This window comes from Capsicum annuum, chromosome 5 (genome assembly GCF_002878395.1).
Source record: "Capsicum annuum cultivar UCD-10X-F1 chromosome 5, UCD10Xv1.1, whole genome shotgun sequence".
NCBI classification, from domain to species: domain Eukaryota; kingdom Viridiplantae; phylum Streptophyta; class Magnoliopsida; order Solanales; family Solanaceae; genus Capsicum; species Capsicum annuum.
This window is the reverse complement of record NC_061115.1, coordinates 173,710,448-173,732,604: the sequence shown is the minus strand read 5'-3', so window position 1 is coordinate 173,732,604 and position 22,157 is coordinate 173,710,448. Positions and strand designations below refer to the sequence as shown.

Sequence of the window (22,157 nt, the reverse complement as noted above, 5' to 3'; positions counted from 1 at the left end):
GCTCTTTGAGTCCTAGGCAACATAGATTTCTTTTAGTCTAGAACACAAATCCGAAATAGCAAAGTTCAATGCCTTTGGACGATAGGTGGGAAGATAAGTATTGCTAAAAACGTTAGGTTTATCCTTATCATAGAATGACCTTAAACTTGACATCCATCCTAGGCGGGGTGGGACGGGTAGTCATTCGAAAATGATGATCTCCAACAGAATAAAGGTAAGACACTTGTCTACGAGTTCGGCCCTTGGGTCGGATGATGAATAAACAAGTTGGGTTCTGATCCGAATGAGACCAAAAACTCTTCTTTGATTTCAACGAATTTCTTTATATTTTTATTTGGGGTAGTTTAGATTTATAAGCAGTCCCCTTTATGTTATTAATTATGTCACTTCTTTTCTCGCTTATCTTAGTTACATTTTATTTATTTTATCACTTAGATGATCACTAATTGAGGATAACAAATAATATATGTTTTGTGTATTAATTACTTTATCACTTAGGTACCTTTTAAATTAAAAATAAAACAAGAGACTTTATTTAATCACATAGAATCCCCACGTAAAGTATGAATTCGGTCGTGAACCACCTTTATGAACCTCGAAAGGTTCCTAACATCTTCCTTTTGAGGTAATTTGAACCCTTACCCGGACTCTGGTGAACTAAGACTAAAATGACAAAATAGGTTCGTAGTATCCTAGACCGGTGCCCTAACGCACCTTAATACGTTAGGTGACGACTCTCACACCCCTTTTAAAAACATCCCAAAAAGAGTTTGTCAAGTCAAATCCCGCCTTCCGCGAGGAAAATGGGGCGCGACACTTAGTTCGGTGTTTGAACGATTCTTGTCTTAAAAGGATTAATTTTCTTTCAAAAAATTTATAATCACCAGTTAGCCCGTGAGAGTGCATAACTTCCAAGAATATTTGGGATGCCTGCTTCCCTAACAAAGACTAAAGGTTGACGGGATTTGATCTTATAGCTTTGGGAATCTTCCGAGATGTTTATACATCATACTGTTAACGAACTAATTATCTATCTTTCTCTGGATTCTCATGTTTATACTTTTTATGCAGATTCTAACAAGGTAGATAGTTATTGGCAAAAGATTTGTGACCTCGAGGATCTTATGAATTCTAAGGTTCTCTCAATTAATCTTCTTTTATTTATCTACTTCCATCATATACTCTGCTTAAATATAGTTCAGAGAAGAGAACTGTGCAAGCATTAACCTTTTATCTTTTGGATGTTTGTCATCAGAACATTTCATGATTGACATAGGTTAATTTCTTGCTCGGAGTTGCACTTATTTCTTGGTGGAAGATCATTTCTATAAGTAGAAAGTCATAAACACACATTTTAGATATGTATATTCGGTTCCTCTTATTGTGATCTCCCTTTGCAAATGAAGGTATACACGTGTAGCATTGAATCTATTCTGGTGGAGTATATCGAAGATATATAAACATGTGAATGTTCCTTTCACATTGTTTCTTAGCTTAGCTCGTTACCTAAAAAGGTTGTAAGAAAAGGTAAACATCAATTCTTTAGCTCATGACCTGGAAAGTTTAAAAGAAAACCTTTTATGATGACATGAAGATATCTTCCTTTCTACCAATTATCAGTTAGCTTACAGTGCCTTTTTCCTTCTCTGTAGTTGTGTACAATCAAAAAACTGAAAGTGTCTTGAAAGAATATTGAAACTTCTAACTAAACTTTAATTTATCCTTATAGTAATGGTTAGAACAATCACGTTGTGGCTTGTTCAACATATGGTCCAGACATTTTTACTCCTCCAATTTTAGTTGTTTAAACTACTCTTATTATTACAGCATGGGTGTTCGATTTCAAAGTCAAATCTGTCTGACATGAGTGCTGGATCTGCAAGAAGAAGATTATCAAAACTCTATTCAACTTTCTTATTTTGTTTGAGTGAGATGGTGCTTGGCTGGTTTTTAAGGTAAATTTTGTTCCTTGCTGGTACAAAAAAATAAAATTAACGATTATTTTTCATCATTTTCCTAACATTACTTTATGTTCAATCAGGCAACTGAGTTTTTGTCCCGTGACAAAATTGACTTCCTTTTTGGAGAGAATTAGATGTATGTGCTCGGAATACTGTAAGAGACTTCAATTCAGATTCATCTAAGATTTTCTCGGCTTGCTTACCTTCTGATATCATAGTTAGCAACATCTATTTTCTTTCCTCCTTGAGCTGTAAAATTATTTCTTGATTTATTTTTGCTATCTGTGTGTCACTTTTTCTTCCCAGTAAACATAGGGCTGCATAGGTCAATTGATGGTGATAATCAGGCAGATGTGGATGCTGAATATGTGTCATCCAAAGTTAATTGTCTTCTAAAGTCTCTTTTCGAGTGCAGGAGAGAGTGGTTTAGTATTAAATATACTAATTAGTCAAAAACTTTAATGTCATTCAATCTATTGGAAGTTTGTAGAATAGATGAAAAAAATAGAAGTGGTCGGTTAGATTTTTTTATCATTTTGTGTCTGCAAGAAACTCCTTCAAAGAAATTTCTTGCTCAGAGTTGCACTTATTTCTTGGTAGAAGATCATTTATATAAGCAAAAAGTCATAAACACATTTTAGATATGTATATTTGGTTCCTCTAATTGTGATCTCCCTTTGCAAATAAAGGTATACACGTATAGCATTGAATCTATTATAGTGGAGTATATCGAAGATATATGAACATGTGGATGTTCCTTTCACATTGTTTCTTAGCTTAGCTCGTGACCTGAAAAGGTTGAAAGAAAAGGTAACCATCAATTCTTTAGCTCATGACTTGGAAAGGTTGAAAGCAAACCTTTTATCATGACATGAAGATATCTTCCTTTCTACCAATTATTAGTTAGCTTACGGTGCCTTTTTCCTTCTCTGTAGTAGTTGTGTGCAATTAGAAAACTGAAAGTGGCTTGAAAGAATATTGAGACTTCTAACTAAACTTTAATTTATCCTTATAGTAATGGTTAGAACAATCATGTTGTGGCTTGTTCAACATATGGTCTAGATATTTTTGCTCCTCCAATTTTAGTTGTTTAAACTATTCTTATTATTACAGCATGGGTGTTTTATTTCAAAGTCAAATCTGTCTGACATGAGTGCTGGATCTGCAAGAAGAAGATTATCAAAACTCTATTCAACTTTCTTATTTTGTTTGAGTGAGATGGTGCTTGGCTAGCTTTTAAGGTAAATCTTGTTCCTTGCTGGTACAAAAAAATAAAATTAATGATCGTTTTTCATTATTTTTGTAACATAAATTTGTGTTCAATCAGGCAGCTGAGTTCTTGTCCCGTGACAAAATTGACTTCCTTTCTTAGAGAGAATTAGATGTATGTGCTCAGAATACTATAAGAGACTTCAGTTCAGATTCATCTAAGATTTTCTCAGCTCGCTTACCTTCTGATATCATAGTTAGCAACATCCATTTTCTTTCCTACTTGAGCTGTAAAATTATTTCTTGATTTTTTTTTGCTATCTGTGTGTCACTTTCTCTTCCTTCTAAACATATGGCCGCATAGGTTAATTGATGGTGATAATCAGGCAAATGTGAATGCTGGATATGTTTCATCCAAAGTTAATTGTCTTCTAAAGTCTCTTTTCGAGTACAGGCGAGAGTGGTTTATTATTGAATATACTAATTAGTCAAAAGCTTTAATATCATTCAATATATTGGAAGTTTTTAGAATAGATGGAAAAAATAGAAGTGGTCGGTTAGATTCTTTTATCATTTTGTGTCTACAAGAGACTCCTTCAAAGAAAGTTGTTCATCTTTTTGTTTCTCTGGGTAAAATGAACCTATTTTTCTTATCTATCAGAGATTTGAGGAAGCACATATAGAATGATATGTGATTTAGTGTTGATGCAATTAAATGTTTGTAAGATCTTAATTGTTTATATTGTTCTAGAGCTGATTTTTGTTTCGTCGATAATTATATGAAAATTTCCTTTTATGTACTTGTTGGCACAAACCTTGGGGTTTAATTTGGACAAAGCTTATCCATTCTGTTGTTGGGAAATAGGATTAAAAATTTAGTGATTTATTGACCAACATTTTTTAGTTGGTAACATAAGAGTTCTGTTTTAATATGATAGGGACTTGATTTGAGATGCATCATATTTGTTGAGAGAGTTATTACAACCATTATTCTTAGGTCTTTATTGATGAGTTGATTCCAAAAGTAAGTGGTTGAAGAGAGCCACGTTTGAAGCTGCTTTAGATTGGCTATGCTTTACTAGGAAATGAGCTTCCTCTGAAGTTCTCAAGTGATACTTCCAATTGAACGAAGGTATTGATGAAAACAATCATGGATAATTTCCAAAAATCTGCGATAGTGAGGAGTTTTGTGTTAGGAAAAAAGAAGTTACGTTTGTGATCAAATGCATTTTTTGCAGGTTCTGTTGGTATTATATCAACTGCTCGAGAAGATTGGGTTCCTTCAACAGATTCATCAGTGGCAGAAGTTAAAGATGAGAGAATACCTAAAGTTTCAGTTGTGCCGAAGGGTCGAAGTGATAGTGAATCTCTACATACAGTTGAACGTGCACAAGCTGATTGAATCCTTCATTATATGGAACAATAGGAAAAGGTACTTATAAAGTTCTGCTTTATGTTTTTAGTTTGATTGACAGGTACAATAGGTTCTGTGGTGCAAGTACTCAATTTATTTGATTTCAGCCTTTGGGAATTATCTGTTTACAGTGAAACTAAAAGGTAACTGAGAAAGGTTCTTCCGTCACTTTGTAAAGAGCCTTGACGACTGCAAATAAATCTTGTCAATAATATTTTTTTCTTTCTGATGATGAATTTGAAATACATCGATATAGATATGTATTTATAATAATGTTGTAGTTTTTGAATTACAGATATTACAGAGAGATAATGATAAGAGTTGGGATAAGTCATTTTAAAATTTAAATTCAAATTAAGTTAGGATAAGCATTATGAGTTGAGATAATAATTTATAAAAATTCAAAATTATTATCTGATTAAAATATCTTTTTAATTGGTGAAAGTTAGGATTTTTTGAGTTAAGAGCGGTTTCCTTTTACTTGGTGAAAGTCGGCACTTGGGTTAATATTCAAGATTTTTTAAAAAAAATATATAGATTCTTTTTCTTGTTAGGGATAAGTTTTAGAGTTTATTTAGGACTCTGTAAATATTATTAATGCATTTAATATCATGGATCAATTCATTTGTCTTGTATTCAAAGTAAGATTACAAATCTCACAAATTCTGATAAGGTAATACCTATCTAAAACTAACAAACTCTGTCGGAGAAGTAGGATTAATTCAAATATTTAATGTCCTTTTACTAATCGAAAACATGTTGCATAGCTATAATCACGTAAAGTAGGGAAATTTTTTAGTATTATTATTTAATTCAAATATTTACTAAGATTCCCAAAACTTTCTTTTTAATTAATTGCCTATCCATATCACGTAAAGTTGGGGCGTTTTTTAGTATTATTTAATTCAAATATTTAATATTTTTTAATTTAAATTTTTTATTACAACACTTAAATTTTGTCCTAAAAATTATCACGTGGCGCTTTAAAATTTTGCCACTTGGCTTCTTCTCGTTGCTTCGTCTTCTGCTTTATAATATACTAGTATACATACCCGTGCGATGCACGAATAATATTAAAATAATATTTTTAATTCCAACATATTAAATCATATTACCTTAAAAATATTTAAGTATCATATTATTTTCAGTTTAAGTATATATAATATCCAATATTTTTAATTCAAACATATTAAATCATATTACCTTAAAAATATTTAAGTATCATATTATTTTCAGTTTAAGTATATATAATATCCAATATTTTTAATTCCAGTATTTTTTTTTAGTTTAAACCCGCATATACCCGCACCGCACTGCACATTTAAAAAAAAATTACTTTAACCATCCCCGCGTAGCTTTAAACCCGCCCCGCCGGCGTAGATTAAAACTTACACCGCCCCATTACCATCCCTACACGTGTGTAATATTATTATTACTTCTACTTAATTTACGTATATATTATTTATTATTATGATTATGATATAGTTAGAGTTTATTTATGACTCTTTAATTATAAATTCTTAGCTTCAGAGAGTTAAATTTAAAATAACAAATTTTCTATATTTAAGATAATGAAAATCTTTTTGTTAAAACTTGATAAGAGTCCAATTAGAACTCCCTAATGTGATAACTAACTATTTCTAGTATGTAATTTAATTTTGTAATTTTTTTAATTTAAAATTAATAATTTATTAGTCTTAATTATCTTTTGATATTATTATTATTATTATTATTAATAATAATAATAATAATAATAATATTTTAATAAAATTTCATCTTTCATTAATATGTAAATAAATTATATTTAAATATATTTTATAGCATTTAAATTTTAAAGAGATAATTTGAGATAGCAAATATCTATTAGAACTCTTCAATTCTGGGTTTCTATTTTTAAGATAATGATTTTTTTATTAAAAGGATAACGCATTTCAAATTCAAATACTTAATCTTTCAATTCAAAACTTTTTAAGAGTTTAATTAGAAATCTCTAATGTGATAACTAACTATTTCTAATATGTAATTTAATTTTGTAATTTTTTTAATTTAAAATCAATATTTTATTAGTCTCAATTATCTTTTGATATTATTATTAATAATAATAACAATAATAATAATAATATTTTAATAAAATTTTCATCTTTCATTAATATGTAAATAAATTATATTTAAATATATTTTATAACATTTAAATTTTAAACAGATAAGTTTGAAATAACAAATACCTATTAGAACTCTTCAATTATGAGTTTCTATTTTTAAGATAATAATTTTTTTTATTAAAGAATAATGCATTTCAAATTCAAATACATAATCTTTCAATTCAAAACTTGATAAGGGTCTAATTAAAACTCTCTAATGTGATAACTAACTGTATCTAATATGTAATTTTATTTAATAATTTTTTTTAATTTGAATTAATAATTTATTAGCCTTAATTATCTTTTGATAGTTTACCTTTTTCCCCACGTTTTACTACTATTGCTTCTATCACTATACTACTACAACTACTTTTTTATTTTTAAGATAATGAAATTTTTTTTATTAAAAGGATAATATATTTCAAATTCAAAACTTGATAAGAGTCCAATTAGAACTCGCTAATGTGATAACTAACTTTTTCTAATATGTAATTTTATTTTATAATTATTTTTAATTTAAAATTAATAATTTATTAGTCTTAATTGTCTTTTAATAGTTTACCTTTTCTTTTTTCCACGTTTTTTCTTCTTAATTTTCTTTTGTTTCCTTTCCTTTCCTTTCTTTCTTTCTTTTGTTGGTTTGTTAATTTTTTTATTTTGTCCTAAAAATTGTCACGTGATTTAATAATAGATTAAAAGAGTACCAACTACAAACCTAGACTTCATATATTAGCAATGGTCTTTTTCATTTGATAACAGGCAGTGATGAAGATGATTTCTTCCTTTTATCTTTCAATAATGGTTTTTTCCTCTAAATTTTTATCAAATTCTGGCTCTTAATTTATACTAGAAGAGCTTGTTGAATTCTGAGGGATACATTTATATTGGGTCAAATATCTTTTAAGGATAATCTTCAACACAATCTCAAGCTATAATGAATTCTCAACAAGTATTGTGATGAAGTATTTTTCATAAAATTTAGAGCAAAGTCATCAACTAAAGACTGGCTTTTAGAGAGTGACAAACAAAGTCCATAGGTAAAGATCAAATACAGTACCTAAAATAAAATATAGTAAGAGATAATGCATCAAAATCCTTCTAAACTTATCACTCCAATTTACTTTAGCACTTAAACTTAACACGCGTTTATTTACCTCTTTAATATCTTTAAAATGAATTAATTAAAATCCTAAATCTGACGTGGCATTTTTAAAAAAGAAGAAGAAAAAAGACGCATGATTTAATTTAAAAATATAAATGGTCCCACTTTTATATTATATATATATATATACATCCTTTCTTCTTCTATATATCCAAATTACACCCTTTCTTATCCTATATATCCAATCACACCCTTTCTTCTCCAAAGCCACCCACCCCCTCAGCCTCACCCCACACCCCCGCATCCCCCGTACCTCTGTACCCCTTTCTTTTATTTTTGTTTCTTACACCTCCACCACTACCCCCACTCCACATCCCTTTCTTTTATTTTTGTCTTACACCTTCACCTCTAATCCACCCCACCCCCACCCCCGCCCCTGGCAGCCCGCACCTCTACCCAATTCTCTTTCTCCTTCTTCAAATCCACCATCTCCATTTTTATTAGATTTCATCAATTTTACAAGAAAAAAATATGTATAAAAAATTTGATTGTTGATGCAAGTTTTAATTTGAATAAACAAATAAATTTGGATGTTTGATTTAATCCATAAATTTTAATTTTGTACCTAAATTTGGATGTTTGGTTTGAATTTGATAAGTTTTATTTCGTAATTCATCATTATGAATTTTGGAGTGGAGGTGCGGGCTGCCAGGGATGGGGGTAGGGGTGGAAGAAGAAAGGAGGGTGGTGGGGCTTGAAGAAGAAAGAATAGGGACGGGGCGGGCGGAAGGGGGGGAGAGTTTTTTATTTTTCTTTTTTAATATTGTATTATAAATAAATTAGTGGGGTCACTTTTTTTAAAATAAATTTTGATGCGGCGCTGGTGTAGCGCTGACGAGGCGCAAGTGTAATACACTCTCTGAAGTGAGAGTGGTGTTGTTTTTTTAAGGTGGTATATAATTACTTCAAAAAGATTTAGGGGGGTAAATAATTATTCGTAAAGTTTAAGTGTTAAAGTAAGTTGTCGAGACAAGTTCAGGGGGGTTTTGATGTATTATCTCATATAGTAATACTGACACTGTCACATTGTAAACGTAACATATCCCCTGAAGCAGAGGAAGATACCTAATACTAGGGGTAGGCATCGTACGGTACGGTATTTTAAACTTCGGTATGGTAACTTCAGTTTTCGGTATCTAAAAGAACAATATCATTACCATATCAAATTAGTTCTGTATTTTTAAATTCAGTTTCGGTATTTTACGATATGGTAATTTGGTAACCATACTTTATTTGATTTCTACTTACATATATTCATATAAAAAAACTATAACTTTAAACTTTAAAATCGTCTCAATCATATAAGACTAACAACTACCTTTATTAATCAATTACACAAAAAGAACATTTCAATCACGATTGAGTAGTCCAAGATGTAAACTCTGAACAATATTACCTAAACTTAAGCATAGTACTCCTAAATAATAAGCTTCCCAAAAAATTAATTTCTAAATAAAAATTACTTTTATATTCAATTGGCTAATGAGTGATATATAAATATATTTAATAATCTTAAATATAATATACATGAGTTTTATATATTATTAAAAAACTTTGGTGCGGTATACGATATTTCGGTATTTATTGTATAAATACCAAATACCTTACCAAATACCAAAATAATTTAAAACTCTTATCAAATATCATACCAAATATCATAACATCCATACCATTACCACGGCATAAAAAATTTCGATTTCAGAATGGTATTCGGTATATATCATACCTTACCCACCTCTACCTTATACTCCTTATCGTTCACGTGAATGTAGTAGGTTTTCCCCAAACATATTAGGGGTCGTTTGGTAGAGTGTATTGAAATGTTTATGCATGCATTAATTTAATGTGTATTAGTAGTACTTTGTTTGGTATACTTTTTTACCCAGTGTATAATTAATGCAAATATTAGTTATACACTCTATTGTGTATTGAGGTGTGTATTACTAATATCTCAAAATCCATGACATTAGTAATGCAATGGATCTAACGCATGCATTAACATGCTTAAAGACCCTATTACCCATCAAAAAAATTTCCGCATCCTTTCCAACATATATATTGAGGGTATTATGTAAAAAAAAATAAAAAAATTTTAGAAATTTATAATTCATATTTTTTTAAATACATCAAACCAAATACTGCATAAGAAAAATACAAGCATAACTAATTTAAGTATAACTAACACAAGCATTACTAATACAAACATTACTAATATATCATATTTTGCATTATTCTTATACACTCTACCAAACGGCCCCTTAGTGTATTGGGAAATTCAATTTGACTATAAATCCAGTGATACCGTAGAAATCAATAAATAATTTCGGATCCACCTCTGTGTCTATTCATCGAACCAAGTTATATCCAACTCGCCCCATTCATTTATAGGCACATGTAAGGCTCTCCAAGCTGCTTGTGAAGCAATAACAAGGTTATCTTGACATGGTGGTAAATAATCATGTTTCTCATCACAACCCATGGTTGAATCACATTCATCCACAACCATGACCTTTACACTTCTTCCATTCCCATTTATCGTAATGTTTCTTAGGCACCTCCCTCCTCCATTGTACCAGCCAGTAGAAAGAGCTACAACATGCGTATCATCAGAACGATACTAGTTGTCACATTTTGATGGTCCATATCCATCTCCTCCCTTTTCGAAACTATTCAATGTGAGAATTGCTTTGGTTTTGCTTGACACTGGAGGCGAACATTTGTAAGTAGTATATATTTTGTCTTTGATGCAACATATGTCATCAGAAAGTGCAGAAATAGTTAGCAACACTTAGAGGAGCAGCATACAATCTAAAGTTTTTCATGTTCTCTCTCTGTTAATCGTGTTAAGAAAGCCTTTAATTCTGTATAGGACTAGAGTGCTGTGTTATTAGTCTATATAATGTTTGATTACAGAAAACTCCAAGCTTGTGTTCGAATTCCAATATATTCCTGTAAGTTTGTTTTATGTTAAACAAAATGACCCTTATAAAATTGATGTCTCCATCATTATAACTTATTTTGTGCTGCCGTACAGATATTCCCATTGGCACATACAACTTTTGATCCAAAAACAAAATTGGAAGCAAACATAGTCTCAATCAGATTTAACTAAGACGCCACGGCTTTTAGCGACTATTGTCTTGCGCTGTTAGGGACTTAATGACCAACTACTCTATCACAAAAAGGGGCAGCCTGGTGCACTTAAGATACTATTTGGAGGGTCTGGAAAAACGTCGAATCAAAAGGATTTATTGTACGTAGCCGTACCATGCATTTTTGCAGAGGCTGTTTCCATAACTTGGATCCGTGATCTCGTGATCATATGATAGCAACTTTACCAATTATTCCAACGCTCCCCTTCTCTATCACAACGGTCTCTAAATTAGAATCAATCGTGTGATTCTTGTTTATATTTAAAATCAATCTTAATCCTAAACGTGTTTGCCATTATCTTGTTAGATAAAACCAAGCATTCATCTTTAATAAAACAGTTGAAGTTCTCTTGGAGTTCTGCTTGACGCCCTCTTTTATTACCTCCTCTTAAACATAATTGAAACAAAAGAAAAGATAGAAAGTCTCTAGAAGATTGTTTGTTAGTTTGACATCTGAATGTATAAGCAATTGATTTATTAAAAATTAATAATATAAAATTTAAATAAGATAACAAAATTAAGTTAATGTTATATCAACAAAATATTTTTCTTAAAAATATATAACAATTGATGGTGGTGATGTCTAGCAGTTGCAACAAATTCAAATTTAAGATCAACTATTCAAACCCATCAACCTAAATCAAATTCAACGTAGTTTATATTATTTTTTAAAAGAATCAGAAAATTATCAGAGAAATTGTAACACTCATTATGCGTGAAATGACATACTACGTTTTGTTCCTCAATTTTCCTACCTTAGTTATTATAGTATTTACAGTAATATAAATTTGTTGTTTAGTAAGTTTATCCAACTAATTTTCATTAAATTTAATGAAGGGAAAATTACATGAAAGAAAGAAGGCTATTTTTGCTGAAGTTTGCATCCAAAAATTCTAGACTAGCTTCTTTCGAGGCCCAACATAGGAAACTAATGACGCAAAATCTTTACTCCCTCTGTTTTCGAAATGTAATTGAATGGTTGGAATATGACATACATGCTAAGAAAAAGACAAAGATGTAAATTGGTCATGTTTTTTTATTTTTGTCCTTTTTAAACTTCAAAATATTAATAATGATCATTGGAACTTATTCTTAAAATTTAATTAAAGAAGGGTAACATTAGAAAGATTTTTCAACATTTATCTTGAACAATGAATAATTCAATTATTTTAAACACTAAAAAATACTTTAACAATTCAATTATTTTGAAATGGGGTGAGTAGTACAATTAGCATAAACTAAGGACATTATTCAGTGGCGGAGTCACAGCCGACGAAGGGTGGTTAGATGAACACCCTTCGTCGAAATTTTTTTTCGAGTATATAGGTTAAATATAGATATTTATGGCTATATACACGTTGTTGCACACCCTTGACAAGTTAGAGAAGCATAGTTCAGTAGTCAAGAGTGTGAATTTCCGCATCAACAACCCGGGTTCGAACGTTGGCAGATGCAACAGTGCTTTATTTTTTTATTTTTTTATTTAAACAGTTCTTTACCCAAGGAAAAATATGAACATCGTTAACTAAAAGTCTGGCTCCGCCATTGACATTATTGATGGAGCAATATGATTCATAGAATTAATAAATTAATGCTAAATAAAGTAAAAAAATAATAATAAAAATAAAAAATAACTCCCTAAAAAATCTCTCAATCATTTGAACATTTCTTAGGCACTAAGCAAAACTTCAATTGAACTATCAAAAATCAAGGATTTATCTCCTCTTTTCTTCGCTTTTTTGTTTCTATTGTTTTAGAAGCTTCATCGTTCGCCACTTACCCAAATGGTATCTTATACTCTTCTTTTATATATTGCATTGATTTATGCAATATGTATCTTTGTTCATTTAATTAGTGTGTTAGGTACATTTAGGTATCGTTTGGTAAAGTGTATTGGAAAATTAATGCACGCATTAATTTAATGTGTATTTTAATACTTTATTTGGTATACTTTTTCATCTTATGTATAACTAATGTTTGCATTAGTTATACATTATTGTGCATTGAGGTGTGTATTACTAATACTTCAAAATCCATGGTATTAGTAATGCAATGAATCCAATGCATGCATTAATATAGTTAAAGATACTATTATTCCTTAATTTTTTTTTTACATCCTTTCCAACATATATATGGGGATATTTTTGTAAAATAAATTCTTTTTTAGAAATTATTTAATTAATGTTATTTTTAATACATCAAATCAAACACTGCATAAGAAAAATACAAGCATTACTAACATACCATATTTTGCATTATTCTTATACACTCTACCAAATGACCCCTAACTCGTTGTGTGTTTTAATAATGGTGTTGTTCAGCCATTTTGCACCTCATTAGTTACTTTATCTGTTATGTGCTATCTCTCATAAGTACATATATCTTATAAACAACGAAAAAGGGCCTAAAATATCCTTCAACTATATGAAATAGTGCAAAAATATCTCCGTCTATCTATTGAGCCTAAAATGTCCTTTCTGTCTATCTATTGGGCATAAAATACCCTTTCTTTTTACCTATTGGGGATATTTTGTCCTTTTATTAAAGAAAAAATTCCATAATATTATCACTTATCTTTATTAAACTACATAAAATCCCTATCATTTTTATTAATATTAACCAAATAAATAGTGCACAATATCAATTTTTCGTTGTTCTAAATTGATTTGATAAATAAAAGGAAAAATAACATAAATAGTCATTTTTAAAAATTACTACATATACATAGCTGTATTACTTGGTTGTCAGATATAACATATAAAATATTTGGTTGTCAGATATAGCATATGAAATATTTACTTTTATAACCAATTCTAATATATAAAATAATAATTATATATTAAACTCTCATATTTCTTATTTATTGCCTATTTTTATGGAAATATTTTTTCATTTAATTTTTATATACTATATCAATTTTTTTATTTTTTTTTATTATCTGCTTTCACGATGCCTCCATAAAAATATATGATATATTCATACCATAAAAATTCATGGTATATTTATATATTATATAAATTATATTTATAAATAGAAATACATGATATATTTATACCATATAAATTATTTTTATACCATAAACATACATAGTATATTTTAGATATAAAATTTTATACCATGTAATACTAAAAATATATATTTATATTTAATAAATATTTTTTTAACAATAAAAGTACTTCCGGCATAGTGAGATATACCATGAATATTTATCCCATAAATTATATAAAAAATATAATAATAATAATAATCTAACTTTGACATAAATTATATTTATACAACAAAAATACATGGTATATCTGTACTTCCAACATAATGATCTTTATTTCATGAATATTTCTCCATAAAATTTATGGTTAACACATTATATTGGAATTAAAAATACACGATAATAAAATAATACGAGATGATTAACATATATGAAAACAAAAAGAAACATACACGAGCAAATAATGGAATACTAAATTTATTTAAAAATATTTAAATTTTGAATACAAGAGAGAGAAAGATTTGGAAGCAGTGATTATCTTTTTCACTTTTAATTTAAGATTGAAAATATATCTCTTAAATTAAGGTACATTGATAATTAGATATAACATTAAATTAGCAATTATAATTATTTTTTTTGATTTGCTTAAATGACTATATATGTAAATTTTTCTTAATTTTTATAATATTGAAAAAGTACTATTATTTATGTAGTTAAGTTTTAAAATGGTCTTTTTATGTAATTTGTCTAAATAAAAGGGCAAAATAGGCTTAATTTATAAGCGGAAAGAGTATTTTAGACCCAATAAATAGGCGAGAAGGGTATTTTAGGCCTAATAGGTACATGGAAAGGGTATTTTAGGCCCAATAGGTACATGGAAAGGGTATTTTAGGCCCAATAAATAGACGAATGATATTTTTGCATCATTTTACATAATTAAAGGGCATTTTAAACCCTTTTCCGTATAAACAATTTTGTATAAGGGGATTATTATATTAAGAAGAACAAACTACAATGTCATAGTAAGACTCAACTTGTGACCTAAAGCAATTTTTGAATCACATTTCCAACTATATTCAAATTTTCTTTGTCGAGGAAATTCAACAATTTATATATTTTAAAAAATAAATTATTTTCACCCTATTTTCAAAATATAATTTTTTCGATCAAAGAAATTCAATCGAACTCTTTCTCTCTTGTTAGTTCTGCCCCAACTGGTATCTCTGCCTGCTAAAGAGGCTTATGTAGGGAGGAAGAATCACCCAGTATTTTTTATCTCTACTAGAATTTGAACTTGAGAACTCATTATTCTTTGTACGAGGTACATTTCACGTGCATATTGAACATGTAAAGGAAGACAAATATGTTCATACATTATACGACTATATGTACGATTACACGAAATGATTCTTTATTTTCTTCTGTTTTGTGGCATTTGCTTAGGCGAATTCAGCGTCAGGGATAGCAGTGAGTGATGAATGCAAGCTAAAATTTTTCGAGTTGAAATCAAAAAGGGACCACACACACACACACACACACACACATATATATATATATATATATATATATATAGTGTTCAAGATTGATGATTCAATGCATCAAGTTGTGGTTGATAAATTTGGGAGACATATAAGACTCATGAAGATTTTGCCAACAATTTACTTGCTAATGAGTCTCGCTATGCAGTTTTTTATTATGATTTCACCACAAATGAGAATGTCCCAAAAAGCAAGATCTTTTTTGTTGCTTGGTAACACACTTTCATCCTTAATTTCATCTAATTTTGTGCTACTGATTTCATCATATTGATATCTGTATATCCATATGTATGTTCTTCGGGCTCCGATTTTTTCTTTGTAAATTTAAAGTTCCCATTTTTTGATGATAATATAATTCATTTAAGGGGTCGTTTGGTAGAGTGTATAAGAATAATGTAAAATATGGTGTATTAGAAATGCTTGTATTAACAATGCTTGTGTTAGATATGCTTGCATTGGTTATGCTTGTATTTTTCTTATGCAGTGTTTGGTTCGATGTATTAAAAATAGGCCAAACCCATCGACAGCCCCCTAAACTTGGCATGATTTTTTACTTTGGCACCTTAAGTAGACGTTGTTCACTTCTGGCACCTCAAGTAGCCATAAAGTGTGTCATTTTGACACTTTTTGCTGATTCAGCAAAAAGAGTGTATTACACTCGCTTTTGGGCGCGTGGTAGGGTATTTTCATAATTTTTTCATCTTTCTTCTCTTTTTTCTTCACTCTTTAAACCCATTAACTTTCCCACATCATTATATACCCCCTAATTATTTTTAAAAAAGACCAAAATTGTCTTTTCTTCTTCAAGCTTAACCTCCATTAATGGAGGTTGAGTTTTTCATTGATGATAAATATGTCTCCTCATTCTATTTGTGACTGTGATTAGTTTAAGAAACACCCCAGCCCCTCTCCCCCAACCTCAAACCAACCAACCAAATCTCCTTCTCCAAATACCCAACGCCCCCCCCCCACCTACGAATCATTCTCTAAAACACCCTAGTCCTCTTCCATTTTTGTACACCATTAATAACATTATTTTTTTTCAAGCAAAGAATAATGTCAAGAATTAATGATTGACAAAAATGGTGAATTTTTTTTTTAGAAAAATAAGCTTAAAATTTAAAAAAATGGTAGAAAAATTTTCTTGATTTTTTTTTCTGTTAGTTCGATCAAAGAAGAGAAACCATTTTAAGAAGGGAACCCATTTTAATAAACAAGAATGGTTAAAATTAATGGAAGAAAAAATAACACATTTTATAGCTTGTGTCTGAATGGAAATGTACATTTTCGTGAAGCTTGTGTTTGAAAATGACATATTTTATAGCTTGTGTCTGAAATTCGTGAAGATTTTAATGGATATCTATCAACCTTAGAGAATGGGGAGGTATGTTTGTCATCCTTAGAAAATTTAACCTGTATTAACGGAGGTTAAGAAGGTTGGGTAGGGAAGACATTGTTGGGGACCTTTTTACAATTATTTGGTAAAAAAACATTTGTCATTAATTTATTGGACATAAATATGATGTGGCAATTTAAATGAGTTGGCACAAAGTAATTGGCCATTTTATCCACGGTGGCAGAGAGTGAGATACACTCACCAGTGCTGATGTCGAAAGATGTCAAAACGACACACTTTATTCCTACTTGAGATGTCAAAAGTGAACAACGTCCACTTGAGGTGTCAAAGTGAAAGATCGTGCCAAGTTTAGGGGTCGCCGATGGGTTTGGCCTTAAAAATAACATAAATTACATAATTTTTTTTCTACATAATACCCTCAATATATATGTTGAAAAGGATGCGAATTTTTTTTTGAGGAATAATAGTATCTTTAAGCATGTTAATGCATGCATTAGATCCATTATACTAATGCCATGAATTTTGAGGTATTAGAAATACACACCTCAATACATAATAGAGTGTATAACTAATGCAAGCATTAGTTATACATAGGGTAAAAAGATATACCAAACAAGGTACTACTAATACACATTAAACTAATACATGCATTAACTTTCCAATACACTCCACCAAACAACCCCTTAGATTTACAAGGCATTACAAAGTTATACATATCAACAACGTATAGATTTTCTTTATTCATCAGTGTAGTTTTAACATGCAGTAGCAAGTTACTTAGTTACTAGGTGTTAAGATTAGTGCCTCAAAAGCTACAAATTAATTGTACAAGCTGCTGTAAATACAACTTTAAAGTAGGATTTAAATTTATTAAATGAGGCTGCAATCATGCAAAATTAGCTTTATTACTTTTACTTATCTTTAGGTCATAATTATTAGAAATAATGGTAGCTTATTTTACTCATTTTATTGAGCTTTTTAGTTATGTTCTTATGTATAAATGTGGTAGTGATCAATTAAGCTTTATCATGCTTTCTGCTATTTCTTTTCTTTGTGAAGATATGTTTTTCTCCCTAATAGATTGGTATCAAGAGCATTGCCATCTTGAGGGATCTGTGAGAAGAGAGTGAATAAAAAACACAAGTTCTTTCTATATAACCATTCCTTAAACTGTTATCTTAAATAGTTTATGGAAAATAAATTCTGAAACAAGCTTTTTAATTCCACCTATCTTCAATGGTGAGAATTATCAATTTTGGACAATTAGAATGACGGTTCATCTTGAAGCACTAGATCTATGGAAAGTAGTAGAAGAGGACTATGAAGTAACTCCTCTTGGAGATAATCCAACAGTGAATCAGATGAGGCATCACAAGGAGAGAAAAACAAGGAAAGCCAAAGCCAAAGCATGCTTTTATCTACGGTATCTCCTTTAATTCTTACTAAAATTATGCAAATGAAGTCCGCTGCAAAAATTTGGGAGTATCTTGAAAACGAATACCAAGGAAACGAAAGAGTTCAAATTATGTAAGTGATGAATCTGATTTAGGAATTTTAAATGAAGAGAATAAAAGAATCAGAAACCATAATAGATTATGCAGATCAGCTACTTGACTTAGCCAACAAGGTGAGATTGTTTGGTAAGGATTTTACTGATGAAAGAATTGTTCAAAAAATTCTTGTCACACTTCCTGAGAAATATGAAGCCACAATCTCTTCTTTAGAGAATTCTAAGGATCTGTCAAGAATTACCTTGGCAGAACTTGTTAATGCTTTGCCGGCATTGGAGCAAAGGAGAATGATGAGGAAAGAAGGTTCTGTTGAAGGTGCTTTTCAAGCTAAATCACAGAACGAGTTATACAAGGAAAATAAAAAGAACCAAAAGCAATGGCAAGGCAATAATTACAATAATCAGGGAGGAAGTAATCCACCCTGCCCTCATTGCAAAAAGAAAAATCACTCTAAACAAAAATATTGGTAGAGAGCAGATGTTAAGTCCAACAAATATGGTCAACTGGGCCATGTGGAGAGGATATGCAAGTCACAACCATAACAAGAAAAAGCCAAGACTGCTGTAAATCAATATGAAGAAGAGCAATTGTTTGTAGCAGCTTGTTTTGCTAGCAAAAGCATTTCTAAAAATTGGTTGATTGATAGCGGATACACAAATCATATGACGAGGGATTAAGAGCTCTTTAAAGATCTAGATAAATCTGTTATTTCCAAAGTTAAAATTGGAAATGGAGAATATCTTGATGCAAAAGGCAAAATAATTGCAATTCAAAGCCCCACAGGTTTGAAACTTATAATTGATGTTTTCTTTGTTCTTAATCTTGATCAAAACTTCTTAAGTGTTGGGCAGCTACTTGAAAATGGTTTCAAAGTGTTGTTTGAAAAAAATCATGTGTCATCAAGGATTCTGACAATAAGAAGATGTTCAAGGTCAAAATGAGAGAAAAGAGTTTTTCATTGAATGTATTGGACGAGGAGCAAGCAAAAGTTGTCAGTTTGGAAAATAATTTTGAGTTATGGCTCAAAAGACTCGGACATTATCATAATGATGCCATACTCTTCATGAAAGAAAATCAACTAGTAAAAGGTCTCCCGAGCCTTAATAAAAATCTGCATGCTTGTGAAGCTTGTCGGTATGGGAAACAAACAAGGCTCTCTTTTCAGAATTTATCATGGAGGCTAAAGAATAAGTTGCAACTTGTTCACATGGATGTAAAAGGACCTCAGAAAACATTATCTTTAAAGGGAATCGAGCATCAGCTAACAGCACCCTATACTCCTCAACAAAATAGAGTAGTGGGAAGGAAAAATAGGATGCTAATGAAGATGATAGGGTGTTTTCTCCATGAGAAAGGGATACCAAAGAAATTTTGGGATAAAGCTACCAATACCGTAGTATTTTTGCTAAACAAATTGCCAACTACGTCTCTATTTAGAATAAGATTCGAGTTTCTCGAAGAAAGACTTGGTATTACAGCTCTTGAGTCAAGGAGGAGTGTTAAGATTAGTGCCTCAAAAGCTACAGATTAGTTGTACCAGCTGCTATAAATATAACTTTAAATTAGGATTTAAATTTATTAAATGAGTCTGCAATCATGCAAAATCAGCTTTATTACTTTTGCTTATCTTTAGGTCATAATTATTAGAAATAATGGTAGCTTATTTTACTCCTTTTATTGAGCTTTTTTAGTTATGTTCTTATGTATAAATGTGGTAGTGATCAATGAAACTTTATCATGCTTTCTGCTCTTTCTTTTCTTTGTGAAGATCTGTTTTTCTCTCCAACACTAGGTTACTTCTATCGCTTCACCCCTTATCAACTATCTCAAACAGGGCACTATTTCATTGACTTTCATCATTTCATTCATTATTAATCTATATTGAGTGACTTCTTCCATTATATTTGTGCCATCAGTTTGGAGCCAGAGCCAGAGCCAGAGCCCAGACATATAGTTTTGCGAATTCTCCTGAATGTGAAGATCATTTTGATATATTTGAACATACTTAAGGGTTCTCTTATAATGAAGTTACTTATAATTACCTTATATGTGACCTTCTATGTAAATATTTTTTAAACTGTCGGTGCATAAGGAAACTCTAATTTAACCTATGATAGTAAGTTAGTTACTATTTTTGCCAAGCTAATTCAATTGCCTAAACCCCTTTTTAAATATCTCAAATAGCACGCGACTTTTTTCGCTTGCATTCTTTTGATTCATTGTTAAGATCAATCTATATTGAGTAACTACCTTCATTATGTTTTCGTATGCCATCAGTTTGGCGCCTGAGGTCAACAATGTAATTTTACAAAATTCTACCCCTGATTGGAGTATCATTTCAAGATCTTTGAACATATTTTAATGAAGACTTACTTATATTTACCTTAAAAATGACCTGATAAGTAAATAATTTAACACTATCATCAGTGTATAGAACTTAAGCTCTAATTTGTATGGATCTAGCTAAAGCATGTTAAATTTTGTATTGGTGGCATGTAGGGCACCAGAAACAGAAAGAGTAAGAAGTAAGATGATGTATGCAAGATCCAAAGATAGATTCCGGAGAGAATTAGATGGTGTTCAAGTTGAGTTACAGGCTACTGATGCTAGTGAGATGAGCTTGGATACATTCATTGGAAGAGCTCATTGAAATTAATGTATCTCTCTCTTCTTAAATATTTTTGGCCTTTATTCATTGGAAAATTGTATTACCTACAGGCCCTTGTCATTTGTTATTTCTTTGACAAATGACAACTATGATGTTCGATTTTGTCTATGTATTATGTAGGCTATTAATATGCTGATATATGCCAGTTTAAGCCAATATGGACTCTGTTTCTCATTCTCTAAAAGCCAAGGTACTCTTCACTTGATCATTAAACTAGATTTCTCTTTTGCCCTAAACACATCGAGAAAAGAAGATAGCAGGATTACATCTAGCTTATAATTTACAACTGCAAACTGTTAACTTACCAGCTAGCCTTTTATTTTTTTGCTTTTGCTACTGATCATATTTTGATCTTATTTATTAATCTGTACAAACAAACATGAATTTAAAGTCAAGCAGCAGCAACATCAGACCATAATATATCAAGTTGGGATAGTTTGACATTTAGACACTTTCAAAACTAATTTTGGTAGGTAGTCACAAGTCTTGAAAAATTAGGTGTTTAGACACATTTATGACATCATCCATTCTTTCATCCAAACCTAACACACAAGTTTTAAACTTAACACTTTAGTCCCCCCACCTCATCCATTTAATATTTCCCACCTTTTTTTTATATTTCCACCATTTTTTCATATTTTCTATTTTAATTTAGAAAATTGTCCAAGAAGCCACCAATAGGAGCTCTCTTTTTCACCAATAATTTCCGATTCCAGCCACTTTTCCTACTAAAACTTATTCATCATAACTGAAAATCTCCATTCTTCATCATTGCTTCCATTATTGTTCCATCCTTTTTGAGAAAAAATTCTAATTTTTTTCACCATTTCTACTAGCTTGAAAAGCCCTCCAAATCCGCTCAATACCTCGTCATTAGATATATTTCAGTAGTTTTGCAGTAGTACACATACATTTTTCCATCCCAAAACTAGGAGGGCAATGATTATATCGAAAATCAGTTGATTCGTGTCTTTGTACGAACGTATTCATACCAGTGATCGACCAGTCATCCACCATCTATAGACCTAAACCTTGATCTATTATCGATTTGTATGGTC

At 30.4% G+C, this 22,157-nt stretch overlaps 1 pseudogene; it reads left to right on the top strand.

The window, feature by feature from the left end:
• The first annotated feature begins 1,863 nt into the window (after window positions 1-1,863).
• Window positions 1,864-21,081, top strand: LOC107871945 (annotated as a pseudogene).
• The last annotated feature ends 1,076 nt before the right edge of the window (window positions 21,082-22,157 follow it).